The sequence below is a fragment of the Salvelinus alpinus genome, chromosome 2 (assembly GCF_045679555.1).
Source record: "Salvelinus alpinus chromosome 2, SLU_Salpinus.1, whole genome shotgun sequence".
In the NCBI taxonomy this organism is placed as follows: Eukaryota; Metazoa; Chordata; class Actinopteri; order Salmoniformes; family Salmonidae; genus Salvelinus; species Salvelinus alpinus.
In genome coordinates, this window is record NC_092087.1 from 121,244,987 (window position 1) to 121,265,970 (window position 20,984).

At 44.2% G+C, this 20,984-nt stretch overlaps 1 protein-coding gene across 2 annotated transcripts in view; it reads right to left on the reverse strand.

Annotated features, from left to right (window-relative positions):
• The window catches only part of LOC139568521 (netrin-1), an 86,936-nt gene that overhangs the window by 40,880 nt on the left and 25,072 nt on the right, over positions 1–20,984 (reverse strand). The gene's annotated exons all lie outside the window — the stretch shown is intronic.

Sequence of the window (20,984 nt, forward strand, 5' to 3'; positions counted from 1 at the left end):
TCTCTCTCCCCCATTTACCAACTGTACAGCCCGTCATTGTAAATAAGAATTTGTTCTTAACTGACTTGCCTAGTTAAATAAAGGTTAAATAAATGAATAACATACACATGTTGTCTGCATGAGAACACATTTTTTACTATTACGAAAGCGAGGTGATAACTGAAAATATTCAACGAGGAGACATGACACAATTATTTATAGTGCAATTACTACTTGTTTTGTTTCATATAAATGAAACACGCTGGACATTTAATGTAAGATTGAATCTGGAAGTAAAAAATTAGACCGGGAAGCAAAAGTGTGTTCATTTTCAAACCCCATAGGGCTCTAAGCCTTCAGGTTGGGTTACCGTGGCAACCCACCACTAGTTAATGACCCACAGGTAGTAAAATGTGTTAACTGATCCCTTTAACCACATATAATTGAGTTAGCCGGATCCAGTCCTCCTAATGACACACCTACTGTAAAGGGGACCGTTAATCCCCCAAATAAGTGTCATTTGAATTATAACTCCTAAGAAAAAATATCAGAAAGAAAAATACTGTGGTATTTGCGGGCAATATAAAATGAGACCTAGGCCTATCAGTTGTTACTGTTTCTCGCACATCCTGAGAAACACCCCACATTGGACCACCAGAGAGAGTTGGATCGAAAGAGAGTGTGTTTGTGTGTGTGTTGCAAAATTTGCAGATGTTCGCTCTGAACAGTCCCCAGGCTCTTGGACTGACCCCATTGCTATCACTAACACACAGCCCTGCTTCCTCATTTTCCTAATTAACGAGAAAGTTTGACCCTGGGAGTCAAGCTCAAGTTGCGATATGTTCCACTCGACAAATGTTGGTCTAGTTTCATATAGCGATAGATTTGTTCAGGAAATTGACTGCTACGAAGAACTTCGTTACTGAATAAGTCTAAACTTCATTGGAGCCATATACAGTGGGGCAAAAAAGTATTTAGTCAGCCACCAATTGTGCAAGTTCTCCCACTTAAAAAGATGAGAGAGGCCTGTAATTTTCATCATAGGTACACTTCAACTATGACAGACAAAATGAGAAAAAAAATCCAGAAAATCACATTGTAGGATTTTTTATGAATTTATTTGCAAATTATGGTGGAAAATAAGTATTTGGTCACCTACAAACAAGCAAGATTTCTGGCTCTCACAGACCTGTAACTTCTTCTTTAAGAGGCTCCTCTGTCCTCCACTCGTTACCTGTATTAATGGCACCTGTTTGAACTTGTTATCAGTATAAAAGACACCTGTCCACAACCTCAAACAGTCACACTCCAAACTCCACTATGGCCAAGACCAAAGAGCTGTCAAAGGACACCAGAAACAAAATTGTAGACCTGCACCAGGCTGGGAAGACTGAATCTGCAATAGGTAAGCAGCTTGGTTTGAAGAAATCAACTGTGGGAGCAATTATTAGGAAATGGAAGACATACAAGACCACTGATAATCTCCCTCGATCTGGGGCTCCACGCAAGATCTCACCCCGTGGGGTCAAAATGATCACAACAAGCAAAAATCCCAGAACAACACGGGGGGCCCTAGTGAATGACCTGCAGAGAGCTGGGACCAAAGTAACAAAGCCTACCATCAGTAACACACTACGGCGCCAGGGACTCAAATCCTGCAGTGCCAGACGTGTCCCCCTGCTTAAGCCAGTATATGTCCAGGCCCGTCTGAAGTTTGCTAGAGAGCATTTGGATGATCCAGAAGAAGATTGGGAGAATGTCATATGGTCAGATGAAACCAAAATAGAACTTTTTGGTAAAAACTCAACTCGTCGTGTTTGGAGGACAAAGAATGCTGAGTTGCATCCAAAGAACACCATACCTACTGTGAAGCATGGGGGTGGAAACATCATGCTTTGGGGCTGTTTTTCTGCAAAGGGACCAGGACGACTGATCCGTGTAAAGGAAAGAATGAATGGGGCCATGTATCGTGAGATTTTGAGTGAAAACCTCATTCCATCAGCAAGGGCATTGAAGATGAAACGTGGCTGGGTCTTTCAGCATGACAATGATCCCAAACACACCGCCCGGGCAACGAAGGAGTGGCTTCGTAAGAAGCATTTCAAGGTCCTGGAGTGGCCTAGCCAGTCTCCAGATCTCAACCCCATAGAAAATCTTTGGAGGGAGTTGAAAGTCCGTGTTGCCCAGCAACAGCCCCAAAACATAACTGCTCTAGAGGCGATCTGCATGGAGGAATGGGCCAAAATACCAGCAACAGTGTGTGAAAACCTTGTGAAGACTTACAGAAAACATTTGACCTCTGTCATTGCCAACAAAGGGTATATAACAAAGTATTGAGATAAACTTTTGTTATTGACCAAATACTTACCATAATTTGCAAATAAATTCATTAAAAATCCTACAATGTGATTATCTGGATTTTTTTTTCTCATTTTGTCTGTCATAGTTGAAGTGTACCTATGATGAAAATTACAGGCCTCTCTCATCTTTTTAAGTGGGAGAACTTGCACAATTGGTGGCTGACTAAATACTTTTTTGCCCCACTGTAAAACCTTCATTAGAGCCTGACCACCCACTCTGCAAGACGTTTTCAAAAATTTTCATCTCACTATCCGTCCGCCCAACCACCCGTTCATCCGTTGTAACATTCAGGGGTCACAGACTGACCTGAGTCCTGTCATCGATATTCCACAAACACCGCAAATTCCGTCTCCCAGCCGCCTCAACCCTTCATTATCCCCCTAAACCAGACTGAATAGCAACACCCAGCACCAGAGTGTCAGAGCAGGGGTAGGGAGCATGGCTAGGGAGCAGGAGTAGGGAGCAGGGGGCTCTTGCTATTCTGCCCCTAGGTTTAAAACAAACAGGCGGGGAAGCCCCGACACGCACAGTTTACTTTTAATCCTACGGGCGCCCCTGAAAGTAATCAGATTAGACCCAGAAAGCCCCTGAAGACAAAATGAGAAAATATTGTGCGTCTCTACTTCGGCGATTGTTTTGGTTTTTCGAGCGGTTTCGGCGGCGAAGGGGAGAAGGGAGGTGTGTGTGTTTATTTTGTCCATGTGTGGAGGGGTTGATGAATTCTGCTTGTTACATCAGCAGCAGATTACAACAGCACATTACATACACTTTTAGAATGCAAGGCATGACGCAACACTGAGCACCAAATGTGTCTCAAAATGACATCGTATGACTTTTAACCGGAGCCCCTCTGGGCACAAAGAAGTGCACTATTAGGATCAACAGTTCAATGCCCTCTACCCCGCTAACCTATAAGCAGCATGCTTAGGATTGGTCTATATCTGGAGACCTAAGGAAACATTACATTAAACACGCACCAGCAGTAGTTGAGTGGGAGTTGTGCTCCATACAGCTGAAAGTAAGAAGATCACATAATTGACGTACAGCCAGGAGATCCCACCTCAGACTAGATTCATTCTAGAGATCTAATCCACTCTACAAGTGGGTATAAAAGTCTGATAGGATAAACGGACACATATGACCGCACTCTATGGTACACCTTCAGCCGTGCCAGACCAACAACACGCACACACACACTACTGCTTTAGATTCCTTGCACAATTTAAAGCCTTACGTAGGGGGTATAATGATATCGTCTGTGATTTTAAATCTTTCTTTTCATACTTCAGCCGTAATGCCTTGCATTATAGTTAAAGTGCGACCAGTCGCAAACAATCATTTTGATTCACACATCCGCAACTGGCAGCAGCCTCTTAGGCTATTGGCAGACAGCCAGGTTCACTCAATGTTGACACTTTCCTTGGCTATGATTAAAAAAAAACGTGGTGTTTATGACAGTTAGCTAGGCCTACTTCCCGCAGCTCTTGTAGCCAGGACAATATTGAATACATCAGGACTGAGGACCACACCGATGCTGTAGTATGTGTGTAATTCACATGTGCTGGAATTCCACTCTCTCTTATAAAGAAATAATCGTTTTTCGCGAACAAAATTAGTGTTTTTTGCTTAACAACCCAACAGCATCTCACTTTCTCAAAGCCCATAATAACAGCAGGAACACTCAAACACACACACACACACACACACACACACACACACACACACACACACACACACACACACACACACACACACACACACACACACACACACACACCACACACACACACACACACACACAAAGCATCAAGTGATCTGAGAGAGAGAGGGGAAATATTTACGCTAACGCTGTAGCTATGCCGTATGTATCATAGTCGCTCAGATATCAACTAATAAATCTGACGCATTAAACTTCATGACAACAATTACATCAATTGCTTCATGTTACCACAGTGATTTATTCGTTGTGTGTTATTTTTCCTTTTACATTGGAACAATATAGTTTTTGTTGTCTGGTTTATTTGTTGATTCTGACACTGCCATGGTAAAAGCTGGGCTTTAGGTCATTCCAGAGCTGGGAATTCCCAAATAAATCAAATGTATTCAGAGAGTTTAATGGGTGACGTCATACTTATAGGCCTAACAATGCATGTTTTGAGACGTTCCCTTTGGAACAAGTTATAGCATCAAGTCAATATGATTAAACGGGCCTGACAACTACAAATGATGCATAATATACAATGTCCGCTTTAAGTATAATGCCAGGAGTCGCTTGTGGATTTGACAGCTCTAACACAGTTCCACCTCCAACACCGCCAAAACCACCGTTAATGCAGATGTTGGCTAAAGTGGATATGATTGAATAGAGCATTTAATCTGATTCAATAAAGCCCTCTGGTGTTGTTTAGTAGACATCTAATAACTGCCAATCAATTCAAAAAAAATAATAATAATGTAACAGCTGACATTCTGTTTTACCTTCCATCAAATGAGGGAGCTTTATTGAATCAGATTAAATGCTCTATTCAATCATATCCACTTTAGCCAACATCCGCATTAACGGTGGTTTTGGCGGTGTTGGAGGTGGAACTGCGTTAGAGCTGTCAAATCCACAAGAGACTCCTGGAATTATACTTAAAGCGGACATTGCCGTTGGCTGCACGGAGTCGCATTAGGACAAATCCCATGCAGCCTTGTTTACAAGTTCGAACACTGGAATGTGAGATGTAATCTACACCTCGATTAGGCTGACAGAAATCCTCATTATTTCGTTGAATTCATTTAAATTTGATCTTTATTATTTCTATATAGCCTACACTTTGTTGTTCTGAACTTCTACGCGAGCGGATCGGTTTTGTGGCTTCCTGACAATGATCAAGAGCAGCTGCTCGCCAATTTGACAGCTCCAATGTAGTTACAACTCCGACAGCGCCAAGGCATCAGCTATGCAGGTTCCAAGTGGAAAAAGCATCTACTTTCTTTTCCCCCGATAGAAATAACAGCATTCTCCGTGCACTGTAAATTATACATTGATACGAGCTAAGTATATGAGTACTCAGCTTGGAGAAGGGGATTGTAAATACACATAGCAATAGTTTTAGATGATTTTTTGGGGTCATGTATCCTATTTGAGTGTTTATGGAACTCAGACCACACATAGCAGGATAAAGCTGGAGCCTGGCGCACGGTTCACAACGACTGGACCGTTGTCATTACAGTTCCATGACTAGTGAGGATTAGGGTAGATTTCTAGGACTATTGTTGAACCCTTATTGACAAAAATGGTCAACCTTCCTGTATTTCACGGATTGAACTTGAATATGACAACTTTCAGGATGAATCAAACCACCGTATTTTTGATTCATCAATATATTTGGTGTTTAAAGGCTCTCCAAACCATTTAAAAAAAATGATTTATACATACGTTCCCAACCCTAAAATGTGTCTAAATAATCTACAAAATCGGAGTATTTTTAAATCTACCAGTTGGTGCTGCAACATATATTCATAATTGTTTTGGTTTTTATGCATTACATGACCTGGTATGATGGCGCATTGATAAGTTATACAGTTTAAAGCCATTATTTTTGCGTTTAAAGTAACTGCCCAGTGTTTGCAGGATTCAATGAAATATTAACTGTAATTAATTACAATAGGAGTTAAATTGTTTTCCTTCCCAAAAAAATTGTAATTAGGTATGTTAAAAAGTATATTTTCTGTGTTGGAATGGTGTGGGCGTACCCCAACGACAAAATGGTGTGGGCGTATACCGGTCATAAAAACAATGTCATGAGTAGACCACTGATTGGCCAGCTCTACTTATCCTTCCACTTATACTGTGTTTTCAAAATACCCCTCAAAATATCCCTCAAGAGAGGCATAATAAGTAATGTCAAACTCTGTAGAATTGCAGGAAATGTATTTTAAAATGTAAAAAAGACATATATTTCCTAAGTCGGAATCGGGCCCTTAGTGAACAGTGTCAACATAAAATAGAAATATGAAATCTCAGGTCAAGTGTCAAGCCGTGCCCCTGTATTTAAAAGCTGTATACCCCTTACATATACTACTGGAGCAGTTAGGGAGGCACATTCCTTTTAAGTCGTTCATTCAATTAATGTCTCTCTCATTAAATAAAACTCCAGCTATTCTCCTATGCCTTCTTCCTTTTGTTCTCCTCTCCAGTCCAGACTGTTTCAATATCATCCGGCATGCGTCAAACATTTGTAATATCTTGCACAAAGCCAGCTGTTATTTTGGACGGGAAGGGAAAAGAACACAACAACTTGGGTTGGAGCCATTGAGATGATGATGATTCATTTTACAAGTTACCGGAATGTTCCAGGATTGCTTTGATGGTTTGACGGAAATCTAAACTTTTTTAATTGGAAAAAGAAAAAAGGCCTGATTTGAAACTACAGTATCACCTTGGCGTGACATAAACAAATAAAAGATTAGAGAGAGAAAGAGTACCAGGAAGAAATGTATTAAGATGACGGTTCTTTGATCATCTTAACCAGAGTGGACAAGGCCCCACAATAACAAACTCTGATTTCAGATCAGTTTCCAGGTGGGGAATAAAGGGAATGGAGTCAGCGATACACTACTAATGAAACACACATTTAACATAGCGACGGCTTTCGTTTGTCTGAATGCACGGCCGGAAGAGAAGGATTTATGTCATTCCCGTTCAGATAAACACCTGTATCGATGTGTAAGAACGTAAACGCTCCGTATTTAATTGAAGACAACTGTCTGTATTGTCAAACAGGACCCCGTCGACTCCATGGTCACTCTCTCTACAGAGGTTACAGATGTCAAACAGGACCCCGTCGACTCCATGGTCACTCTCTCTACAGAGGTTACAGATGTCAAACAGGACCCCGTCGACTCCATGGTCACTCTCTCTACAGAGGTTACAGATGTCAAACAGGACCCCGTCGACTCCATGGTCACTCTCTCTACAGAGGTTACAGATGTCAAACAGGACCCCGTCGACTCCATGGTCACTCTCTCTACAGAGGTTACAGTGGATGCTCAGTCAAAACAAACAAATGCGCTTTGCACAAGTTGTTCCATTCTTGCATGTGTGACACAATGTGAAATCATATCCCCAAAATGTGAAATCATATCCCCAAAATGTGAAATCATGTCCCCGCAATGTGAAAGCATATCCCCATAATGTGAAATCATGTCCCCGCAATGTGAAATCATGTCCCCAAAATGTGAAATCATGTCCCCGCAATGTGAAATCATTTCCCCGCAATGTGAAATCATATCCCCGCAATGTGAAATCATTTCCCCACAATGTGAAATCATATCCCCACAATGTGAAATCATATCCCCACAATGTGATTCCATATTTTCATGAAATATTCATTTAGAGCTATCTGATTGAAAAATGTGTACCTGTTATTCCTTTAATTGGCAATCATCAGCACAAGATAGTCTTGGCAAGTTTGTAACAGTTTCCCCTTCAGACCTGTTTCAGGTCCATCCTCCAAGTGTATTCTAGAGTTGTAGATCTTTCTAGAGTTGTAGGTCTTTCTAGAGTTGTAGGTCTTTCTAGAGTTGTAGGTCTTTCTAGAGTTGTAGGTCTTTCTAGAGTTGTAGGTCTTTCTAGAGTTGTAGGTCTTTCTAGAGTTGTAGATCTTTCTAGAGTTGTAGATCTTTCTAGAGTTGTAGGTCTTTCTAGAGTTGTAGATCTTTCTAGAGTTGTAGATCTGTGTGACTTCCATACTTTATATCAACCTCAAGGAAACTTAAGCCCACAAATGTAAACTTGAAGCATAAAAGAGGACCAGGGAGCGGAGGAGAAAAGGGAGAGGCACGGACCGGATTTCTGGAGATGTGAGGCAGAGGAAGAGGGGGTCAGTTTGTGGGTGTGGAGGGGTCACTCTGCCAGAGAGGCAACGCAGGACCTCCCTGAAACTTCCCTGGGATGGAGAGGACAGAGAGGGAGAGGATGGAGGGAAAGGGGGGAGGGGTGCTTACAGCCTGCTGAGATTCTATCAGGCTAATTTAATTCCTTTATCGCTGCCAATTAGCAGTAGCACTTCTGCTCCCAGTGGGCTCTCGCCCCTTCTCTCTCTCCTTCTCTCCCTCTCTCTACCCCTTCTCTCTCTCTCTCTCATTCTCTCCCTCTCTCTACCCATTCTCTCCTTCTCTCTCTCTCTACCCCTTCTCTCTCTCTCTCCCTCTCCCTCTCTCTACCCCTTCTCTCTCTCTCTCCTTCTCTCTCAATCTCTAATGACCAACTCTGGATCTCAGAGCTCTGTCACAAGAATGGCATGTTTCACATGCACACATTTTAATGACTCGTCTCTGGCACATAAAATATGATTTTTATCAGTCTGTTGCTTGTTAAATCTCAGGCTCCACTTAATTAAAGAGATGTGGGTTGTGTCCAAAAGGCCCTCTTTTTCCTATTTAGTGCACTACTTTTTACCAAGGCCCATAGGGCTCTGGTCAAAAGTAGTACACTATATAGGGAACAGGGTGCCATTTGGGACGTAGCCTTGTGCAATTGAGTTCTGGGCTGTATATTCATCAGTGTTTTAAGCCTCCTGTGGTTGTGATGAAATATGTACTGGTCTAGCCGTGGGACTGAAATCTGAATTTAACTGTTTTCAAATGGACAGGATTTTTTACGAACCAAACAGGCTTTCCCCAACTGTGTAACCTTTTTTTATATCAGTCAAGCTGTTATGGGTTTGTGTCTAATTTCATAATTTAACTCCGCAGCCACTGGCTTTGGATGTTTCTTACACATTTGCATTCTCATATCGTTAATTTTCCTCCTTCAAATGAGTCAATTCCCCTCGCAGACAGACGGGAATAGCCTGAGCTCCTGTGTTTCTGTTCTGTCTGTCAGTTGGCTAATAAAACATATTCCGCCGCAATTAAGAGCTGTGAGAAAGCGGGCTGCTCTGCTGCAGGGGGAATCCTAATGAAGCAGGGGTTCTAAGGCTAAGGTTAATGCTAAGCAGAGGAGATTTGGGACTGGAGGAGAATAAACATTAGCTGCAGAGCAGGATTCTCCATCTCAGCATTCCCTCTGTTTCAACCAGTGGAATGTCTAGTCTAGTGGATTGCCTATGGGTCCAAAATTAAGATTATCCAACTTTCTATTTGACAGTTGTACTGCAAATAATGTTCTTTCTGAAGACTGAGGGCCCATGGTGACTGTAGAGTACAGTTGAAATATCTTATGATACTATACTGTATACTCTAGCTCTGGGTAGAAGTTACAGATATAAAATCATCAAATTGTAACTTTGGGGCAAACACATTAAAGAAGAAAAACCCTGATCTTCCTTCAGTCAGTGTTCAGGGGTAACTTTATCCCACTGGTGTACTGAATGCTCCAGGATGTAAACAACTATTCCCATATGTGTCCTCTCCACCCTTTATGACTCTTATCAGTCCCTATATATGTTCCTCAGGACATCGGGTCACACTTCCACCACCATTTCGTCATCAGCAACCTGCTGTAGCAGAAATCACTCACCCTAAGCAGCCCAGATAAGGAAGCCTCCATGGGGACTAATCAGGCCTGTTGCTCTCGCCACACTGAGGGGCCAACAACAAAGGAGCCATAATGGCCTCCTATTTCCCGCATTAGCGCCCATTTAATGTCCGGCCTGCCCTCTCGTTAGGGAGCCCTGGTGTGGCCCCGGGCCCCTACACACCCTCCAGGCCCCCAGGGCCACTCTGGCACTTCCACCTCACGTTGTGAGCCTATAATAGGGCTAGTTTGTAAAGGGGCCGGCCTCTGATCTGAGGTGCATCAATTTGCTGAGTAAGCAAGGCTTCTATTGTCTGATTGTGTGTGGAGAGAGATGTTGTGTGTGTGTGTGTGTGTGTACAGTATCTAAGTACCTGTGAGTGTTAGTGTTTCTATGTCTATTCTCAATTGTGTGTTTGGATGAGTAATTGCTAAATAAAGCCGCCGTTGCCTGGAAAAGATCTTCCCTCCACTTCTTCAGTAAAACAACGACATACCAACACACAGAGAACGCTAAAGGCTTGAGGCTGTTGATCCTGACGGTGTGTTGTGTGTGAACTAAGCCATAAAAATGCCATGGGGGCAATCTGACGTGGACAGGCCCCATTCAGGCCGTGGCAGTGAAAGCCCTTTAGGGGTGAATAAAGAATACAATAAGGGCTGTCAGGCCTCCCATAGACCCCCACTAAACAATACCCACAAAGACCCAGCCGTCTTAATAGCGTGAGGGACTGATACCCATTGGGGACGCAGTGCTGGACTGGAGGAGCATCCATCCACTTGCACTGTCAGTCACAACTCGGACAACTGTGTCAAGGGTGGGATCCGATTAGGTTCCTGTAGCTAAGAACTCCCATGAGTGAATTTGATTGGTAGACAGCATGAGGACACAGCGCTGGAGCATCCACTGACACTGTCACTATCGCCCTCCGACAACTCTCCCACTGGTGTCAGCGGTGGGATCCGCAAAGCCTGGTTTAACCAGACAGAGTGCTGTATTCACCATGAGTTAAACCAGGATATTGTAGCCAAAAACTCCACGAGTAACCAGGCTAGTGGTCGGTTACTGTAGCCGAGAGCTCCACCAATAAATGAATCGGATTGGTCAATGGCACAGGGAAGTGTGTTGAACACAATACAGATTGAGAATAACTGGATTTATAGCTTTCAGTGAGGGCAAACCAAAATCTCTGCTTTCACTTATGAAGCGGTTGGGTTTTATTTTATTGAACGGTAAGAGAGGGGAGCATTGGGGACTAGAAATTGATTTTATTTAACTGTTGGCGCATTGGAGCAGTGTTTCCTTTTTCACAGTCAATTCCAGACAGAGAATCGCTGTGCTGAGATTCGTGCTTCCTTTTGCCAGACCAAAGTTCATCTGATAACCTCAAGGTGAACTATGGGTACTGTGGTAAATCTTTGGATAAATTCGGCCCTCTATCCGATCCTGATCAAACTGAACCAAGACCTCATCACATCGACGGGATGTCAGGACCAAGCTGTGTAAAACAATTGCTCAACCCTTCGCAACCCCGGTGCAAGTCCCGGCGTCAACACGACCTTCAAAACCAATGATAATACTGTTCCACTCTGTTTTCCACAGTTGGACAACCAGCCGTATTACTTAACTGTGTGTCTTCTCCACCTAGCCCAGCACTGGACATCCACAAACAGCTCTTGGACTACACGGAGCCAACATAGATCGGAAAGATGCGAGACGGATCTCTCTAAACAACGGCTCCCTCCCATCTCCCTTCTCTTGTCATATATCACCTGCAGTCTATTTGGGCTGCGTTGCTTTGGTTTCTATGAGACCGATTCAAAGGGATTTTCTGATCTCACATATTTTGGCAGGCTCTTTTCCCCTTGCCTGAGGGCCTGGCTGAGAAGGCCAAGTTGTCAACTAAGACACTGAGACGGCGGGCGTACGGCGCTGTGCTAACTAAACCAACACTTATCATAACTGCGGTTTTACACTAATCCAGCAGAGTCTGCAATTAAGGCGGGCCTACACACACACACAAGGCCTGCGTCTCTAAATGAAGATATTAACCTGTCATATTAGTCACAAAACATAGGTGACAGGCAGTTTCTGTTACAGAGATGACTGGCTGGATTTTGAGGGAAAGGATCAAATAAAACAGTGTTTGAAGATGAATGGGGTTAGTGTTAGCAAGGCCCTTCAGGCAGGGAAAGGTAGGGTACGTTTCCTGTCTTGTCTCCTCAGATTCTGATTCTGACTGGAAGAGACAGACATGTGGGGATATCCCCTCTAACACCATCTCTGTGACACGTTATGTAATGAACACGGCCAGAACAATGCATAGTTTCACACCAATTCTTTGGGGGGGGTCCTGTCCTTTCATTTTTTGTTCATATGTTGAAAGATGGTGGAGAGGGGTTTGTCGTTCGCGAAGGCTGGCTCTTCGCACATTGGACTATCGGGGAAGAAATCTTAGCCAGCAGACGGACCATGGATGAGAGACGGCTAGTAAGGTCTTTTTGGTTGGCTAATTGGGTTATGCTTGGTTTTATGGGGTTGTAAAATGCACTTGTTGTGAGTCACTCTTGTTTGGAGTGTTATGCAAAATCACTAACAAGTGATGCAAATACTATAGGTTAGGAACAGAATGTCCCCAAAGTCTTTAGTCTACAAATCACCTCTTTTGAGGTAATGCATGTTTGACTACAGGACTGTTCAGTTTAATCAAGTAAAGCAACCACTTCCAATGGCCTCCTTGGGAGTTTTCAGATCCATAAATCAGAACACATAGCATGTCAAATACTTGCCTTGTTTCTCACTATCTGGCCCAGAGTGATGTCACGTATATCGTAAATCCTTACTTGAATGTACGATTAATTGACAATGAGGGACTTCTTTAGCGATCAGGGACCTAGAACAAGCATGCACGATAATATCATTACTGTATGATCACAGCCAAGAGGAAGTGAATGGGTGATGAATGAATGAATGTATACACTCTTAGAAAAAATATGCTATCTAGAAAACTAAAAGTGTTTTTCGGCTGGCCCCATAGAGGAACCCTTTGAAAAGCCCTTTTTGGTTCCAGGTAGAACCCTATTGGGTTCCATGTAGAATCCTTTCCCCAGTGGGTTCTACATGGAACACAAAAGGGTTCTACCTGGAACCAAAAAGGGTTCTCCTATGGGGACAGCCGAATAACCCTTTTTTCTAAGAGTGTATGAGTAAAGTAATATGGTAAAACCCTCTCTAGTCTAATCTCTCTGCTCTATAAACCAGCTCCACTTCTCTCCTAGCCTCATTAGTGATTATAGCACTAGGGCCCATTGTCACCAGGTGCGTGAACTTTAACCTTTTCGCGCTACCCCCAACCACGACCCTCTGGGTCTTCTACCACCGCAGAAATGTGGCGTGACGCTTCTCGGGGGACCGAGGAGAACCGGGGGCTTTCCTTCCCTGCCTGCTGCCTGCTGCAGATGTCGTTAGCATGTGTCACCTCTCGACGATTTACCGCCGTCCACGCTCTGGCCTTAACAAGTTTTCACGCTGCTTTATTAGAACGCAAGTCCACCGCAACAGATTTTTTTTTAAATAAAAAGGCATGAGAATGACTTCAGTTTGGGCAAAAGGGGAGGAGAGGAGAGGTGGTGGTGTGGTGGAGAAGAAGTAGAGAAGTGCCAGATAAAGAGGGGGAGGAAAGAAGGAGGGAAGGGGTGTAGAATCTAGATGCTCTGCTATAGGCTATGCTCTGCAGGCCGACTGCTTTCTCTTTCCCTGCAAACTAAACACTTGTCCTTTCCCTATCCCACTGAGTGTGTGTTAAGTTACCTCTCCTTTCACAGGGCATTCAGGTCTGGGATATTTAACTTGCCTGATCTTTTCTTCTTTTAACAATCAGTCAATTAGTGCAAAGAGTCTCGGGGGGCTGATCGCAGCACAGGGTGCAATAAAAAAACATGGTTAAACCAACACAATGACCCTGGATGGTGGCTGTGAACAGAAGAGTTGCAGCTTGGTACTTATTTAAGGTTTTTATTATTGGCTGGCTCTCGATGGTAACCTAACTTGGGAAGCATTCAATGAACATAAATGTGTTTAGGAGGAAATTCGATTTCATTGAAATGACTTGTGCCAAAGTTCTGAACCCCTTGATTCAGCCGTTAAACGATGCCTGTTTCTCCAGTCATTTGAATCACGCTAATGCCCTAACACAAACTGTAGATTCCAATGCATCTGGACAACTGAGTTAGGAACAACTACTTTCATAACAGCAATATCCTGATATTACATCAACATCCCTCTGTAAACTGGCCTACGTGAGATTTGTCAAAAGATCCATCTCCATCTCTCTTTCTCACACACAGAAGCACGCACGCTTGCACACACACACACCTCCCCCCCCCCCCACACACACACACACACAGATCTCATGAGTTACAGGTTCTGTGTGTGTAGAACTGTGCTCATAGCGTCTGGACTCAGCCACAGTGTAAATAGAGAGAGACTGGGGCTGTCAGAGCGCTGCGGTCGGGGAGGCATTTGCACGGTCTCAGCTCAGACACTTTGTAAGATAAAAACCCAACCTGTAGCTACTAAACATTGTGCCTGTTCTGTGAGCCTGTTCTCCTGGGCCTCCTGGGCAGACTTCTTCACACGCATGCAGACTTCTTCGCTCATTGAAATGAGGGATGAGGGATGAGGGAGGGGGGAGAAGGTTGCAGGAGGAGGGGAGCATATTTGACTCCCTGCCACACATCTAGTGCCGTCTCTCCTATTGAGAAGTGGGACCTAGCAGGAAGCGGCGAAACCGTAAATTAGGAGCCTGCGGCGCTCCTCAGCCTTCCTTTGGACACGTTTCTTGTTCTTTTCTCCCCACCTCTCTCTCGCTCCTCTCTCGTTTGTAGAATGACGCCACTCTCGCCCGAATTCCACAACGTCTTACATTTTTTCGGTTTGTGTTTTAGAATGTGTGTGTGTGTCTCTCTCCACAGTACGACTGTGTGTGTAGGAATTCACTTCCCGCCATGGCCCGTCTTTCTCCAGCCCTGTTTGAAGCCTTCAAAGCCTCAGCGTGGATGCTTAGGGCGGCTAATGGGGTGTGAAGCCAGCGCTTCTGCCCCGGCTCAGGCGTTGTTCTTGGACGGGGCAGCGGAGAGAGAGAGCACAGTGTGGAAGATGAGCTCACACTGAGACACTCTGCCAGGTCTAGGCCAGCGAGCCAGAGAAGCTCACATCAGGACACTAATACGGAACGGTAATGTTCTAGAGTCAAATACAGTGATGAAATGATGATGATGATGCTGCTGTTCCACTGTTTAAGTGAGAGGGAGAAGGGATGGTCATAATGATTTCGTAATGGTCCTGGACCCCTCCACAAATGGGCATGCACAAACCATATTACAGTAGCATATTTTGGATCTTTACAAAGTCTACAGTACATATTTCATGAAAATGTCTGCTGGATGATTCTTATAATAAATCATGGTACATCAATCAATACATCTGGCAAAACCCAGATAAAAAAAGCTTTCTTGGACCAGGAAGAGGTCTTTTCAGGGCCTGTGTAGCCTAACACTCAAGCCATAGAAGAACAAGTCGCTGACTGCAACACTGGAGGAGAAACACAATGGCGTGACACAATGCCTCGTTATTCTACAAGTGTTGCACAAGCACTCCGAATGATAAAGAGAGAAGACCAATGGCTTAGACATATTTCCGAGGGGTTGCTTATTATTACGCTAAAAATGGAAACCAGCAGATATCCATATCCATTGACAACAATGGATGGTTCTATTTTTTGTTCAAGTGTAACTACACCAGCTGGTTCTGTCCACGCAGATTGATTCTGACACTGATGGAGCTGACATGTTGTTTCTGAACCGGCTCCCAGAACCGCAGTTACCACAGAACACTGCCATGTCATAATGCCTCTTGCGCAGTACCCACCCCCTACCCCTCGCCCCACTGGAATTCTGGGATACCCACAGCACACACCAACCATTGGATCACTCTAACTCTAATTGCTTTGGAACAGTAGTTCTTGGAGTTTCTTCCCCCGAACTTTACTTTGAACGAAATTACAGCCTCAGGTCTCCGTAACCGATTCTGTCACTTCTGGCGTTGAGATGGGGGTAAATAGCCCCTCAGATCCTGAAACCCAGAAACCCCAAACCTTGTTGTAATTAACTCATCAGGAGTGAGTGGGTCAATTAGGGAACCTGGGCTGGGATTTGCAGAGCAGAGTTTGCGGAGAAGTTGAGAGTTTGTTTTTCGAAGTGTTGCGCAACAATGTCCAGATTCACAAATGGTAATGTCACAATGGAGGAAGTCCTACGTTACCACTAAATAATGATTACAAGCTCAGCAAGGCTCTCTAATTGCTGGAACAGAACCGTTTGGAACCTGAGGTGGCCTTGAGCACACACAAAAAAGGCCCAAGGTTTCAAAAACGTCCAACTTTGTGGAAAGAAAAGCAAAAGGGCCGAGAAGTAATTGCTGCATTGTTTGAGTGGAAATGCTCAAGGAGTCAGGAGTCAGAACAGTTAATGATTTGAGGATTTTGGTCCCCCAGATCAGAAGAGTCCGGGAAACAGCTCGTTATTTTTAATGTCTCATGTCAAAGTCTGATTTATTCAGATGAAAGACAAGGCTGAGGTAAAAGTTCATCTCTGATGACAACCTTTGGGGTGGAAGGCTTTTCCTGTAGAAGGGAGCTGATGAACGATGCGGGTTACAGAGGTAACAGAGGCAACAGAGGCAACAGAAGCAACAGAGGCTACAGAGGCTACAGAGGCAACAGAGGCAACAGAGGCTACAGAGCGGCTACATTGTGATCAAATGTTTTTCCCCAACCAAAAATTAGTGTTAAAGTACTGTATTGAATCTGGTAGAAAGTTGGAATGGCGATACATGGCGACCTGAGTAATGGTTCATCAAAGGAAGTCTCTGCAGTACGCACACTGCAATCCCAGGTGTGATTCAACCCTTAGGTCTTCATTGGGTAACTTTGATGTTTAGCACCTGCTCAAAGCCAATGGATGTGCGGATCATACAGTATGTTTCTGTCCTTTCTTATACAGAGTATCTGAAGGTAATTATCTGAAGTGAAATGTGCTTGTTTGACCAGAACAAGGAAGTGACAGAGTGGATTGAATCTCTCAAAGGATAAAATATTAACAGTATCAGGAAACACAACGGAACTCCAAAAACTTCCTGTTCCTGTCAGATAGCCTATGACATGCCCCAGATTTTACCTATAGGATTTCTATTGGCTCCCTGATACCACTCCTGTGGCCTGTTTGGCTGCTGAGTACTAGTTCAGAGCCATCCAACAAAATGAAAGTGGTTGTGTAATTTATGTCAAGAATAATATTACCTTAAATGTTCTATTGATTCTGTAGATATGCGGTTTTATTTGCTCTGGCAGGGGACTCGCGGTTTGAAACCGATTGTGTTCGGTGGGCCAGGAAAATGAACCATAATTATTGTCAATGGACTACTTAAACATAATCTATTGAAAATGACTTTCGATTAATTCTCTGACATTCTGGGGTAGAAAGGTGTTTTTGTCTAAAGAATGTGCAGCTGATATACTGAGCACTGAAAACTAGGCCTGCATTAACCAATCTAGGCTATTTGGTATAAAAATAAAAAAAAGATGCATTTTAGATATGCGTGTCAATCAAAAAAATCAAGCATGCTGTTGTCTTTTTGCTTGGCCATCATTGTGCGCGTGCCATCAACCAACTTTCATCATTTTCACTGTTCCAGGATCAGTCTCCTGTCAACATTTGTCTATTGTCATACAGGGGGAGTGACCAATCTGAACAGGCCAGGAAAAAAAGAGGTGTAATTTCCGACTAAGGTCAAAGAGGTGCAGCCCAAACACTTACCGTCACTGTTATTCTATTTCTTAATCCAACTCCATTCTGTTTCTGTCACTGTTTGTTATTGGGGCTCTGAGCTCACTTCAATTTCCCGCCCGTCGCCTTGACAACACCTCCCCTTCGCAGAAACCAGATAATGTATCTCGTGGAAACGCGTCTCGCTTCCTCCCCAGATAAATAAACGGTCGTCGACGAGGAGCCCCTGACGCCACAGGGCCGAGATATCAAGGGATGGTGTCACGATCCTTCTCAAGCACCCTCCCTCTCTCTCTTTGACACCTAACAATGACCACATATACCCTGTACTTCAATATCTCACAACACCCCAAGAGGGCAGGGCAAGACGGGAGGGAGTTAAGGCCCCTGTACTGTCACGGTCAAGGTCAGAATGGCTACTGTTGCAGCTCCTATATGCCACAACCACAGTACTCTACCACATGAGTTAAAAAAATAAAAAAAGGAGTTCTGGGTTGGGAGTGAGCCGCCCACCCACTGCTATACGACCGGCCCAGCTCCATCCCTCTCTCTGCTCAGAGACGATGGGAGACAGGAACACAGGCTCTTACGGATCATCCCTCATCCCTACCCCGGCTTTTATCTCCGGCCAGCGCCCTGTCCTCCTAGCAGCCTCCGGGAGAAAATATGAGGAGTCCTTGGAAAAATGAAAAAAGAGAGGGAAACATTCCCGAATCCCAAGGATCTTAGAGGCAGAAAGAAGGGAGGTTATTCCTCCTGTTCCTGCTGCTTTAGATGTAGCCTACCTCTGGATATCGACTGGATATGTAGCGGAAGGAGGGAATTGTTAGATTACTTGTTAGATACTACTGCACTGTCGGAACTAGAAGCACAAGCATTTCGCTACACTCGCATTAACATCTGCTAACCACGTGTATGTGACCAATAAGATTTGATTTGATTGATTGAGATTCTGGGTTGTTCATTTCATGTAGAGGGGAAGGACCATGATTGAGACCAAGGCCAAGATTCAAACAAACACAGATCTGTGCGCTCCGATTGACTTTTAAATGTGATATCCGCAGCGTTTACGGGATCTCCGCGAACGTCTGGGAAAATTGCTTTTACAAGTCAATCGCCGTGCGTAGGCCGTTAATCTGCGTCGGTTTGAATCCTGGCCCAACTCTCTCTCTCTCCGTCGATCATTTTGGTCTTTTTCATATTTTTTCCATCCCCAGGTCCAGGGGTTCATAGTTCTAAGATAATAACCAATCCTCCTGAAGGGAACGGGGGCCCCTATTAGAAATATATTTCCACTAGAGACCCTTCTCTCTTGGGCCCCTTGACACAGTATCCTCTCATAAAACTAATATTAGCAGTAATGACGCCATTTCCTTATCGCCCTCATAATTAGGGCCCATTTGTTGGCTTTGTCATGTTCCAATGCTAGATAGAAGCATTGCATAATAACTTTTGTTATTAGAAGCAGGAAGGGACCCATGCAGGAACCTAATGGCCTTTTCAGATGAGGATGGGGGACTCATATGAACGACTCACACAGCTGCACACAAACACACACACACACGCACGTACACACACAGACAGTCTCTCTCTTTCTCACATACACATTTCTGTCAGACCCCCAGACAGCAGTGGCGATGTGAGAAGAGGAAGCTATTTAAAGCTCTTACTGGTAACTTGCTGAGTCAAGAGCCCAGCAGCTCTCTCTATAAAGGGCCCATAACGGACCATCAGGGCTGAGTAAGCAGGGGCTCACTGCTCTACCCTTCTCTTCCCGGCTGGAAACCAAGCCTAATTAAAATCGCCTCCATTGTCCGGGAGGCAACAAAGAAAGGGAAGGGGTTAATGGGGAAGGGGGAGTGTCAGGCTGACAAGGATGTGGAGCTTATTCTTACCGGCTGGTTCTCTCTCTGTTTCTGTCTCTGTTTCTCTCTTTATTTTTTATCTTTCTCTCTCTTGACTTGCTCTCCTTCTTAATAATGTGTGTATGTGTGTGTGTTTGAGGGAGATGAGAGGGGTATGGGCTCCTCTCCCCGACCTCCTATCTGTCTTGTGAGACCTAATGGGTGATGGATTAACCCATGGATCACCCCTGGCAAATTGAGATGACCTCGCAAACTTTCCCGAGTGCCTTCCCAGCAGTACGCATTCCATCCCACACACACTGGTCTCAAACGCACCCAAACACACACACTCCCGCAAATACAAACACACACTTGCACACATTCCCGCAAGCACACACTCCCGCAAACACACGCACGTTCATCTTCTCTTTCTATCGCACACGTACACGCACACACACACACACACACACCTTGAATACTATGGTACAGTTGCACAGTATGCCCAAGGTGAAACCCAGTCTGCAGCTATGTTATTATATAAGAGCCACAGTGATTGATGTCAATCGCTCTCCATCTTCACCAGTGCCATACCTGCTTTATTTACCATAGAACTAGAACAAATAGACAAGTAACGTCTCTAGAAAACAAGGATAGAAATTGGAAGTCTGACAGTCATGCATTTATTATTTTTAGTCCTATCACAACCTGACCGTGAGACCTCTGCTGCCTAAATATACACACACACACACACACACACACACACACACACACACACACACACGCAGAACACTCTTTGTGACCTGCGTCCATGGTGATACAGTGATACAATCCAATGCTTGTGGCCACCCACCGTCCAACCTCCATGTTCCTGACATACAGTATATCACAAAAGTGAGTACACCCCTCACATTTTTGTAAATATTTGAGAATATCTTTTCATGTGACAACACTGAAGAAATGACACTTTTCTACAATGTAAAGTAGTGAGTGTACAGCTTGTATAACAGTGTAGATTTGCTGTCCCCTCAAAATAACTCAACACACAGCCATTAATGTCTAAACCGCTGGCAACAAAAGTGAGTACACCCCTAAGTGAAAATGTCCAAATTGGGCCCAAAGTGTCAATATTTTGTGTGGCCACCATCATTTTCCAGCACTGCCTTAACCCTCTTGGGCATGGAGTTCACCAGAGCTTCACAGGTTGCCACTGGAGTTCTCTTCCACTCCTCCATGACGACATCACGGAGCTGGTGGATGTTAGAGACCTTGCACTCCTCCACCTTCCGTTTGAGGATGCCCCACAGATGCTCAATAGGGTTTAGGTCTGGAGACATGCTTGGCCAGTCCATCACCTTTACCCTCAGCTTCTTTAGCAAGGCAGTGGTCGTCTTGGAGGTGTGTTTGGGGTCGTTATCATGTTGGAATACTGCCCTGCGGCCCAGTCTCCG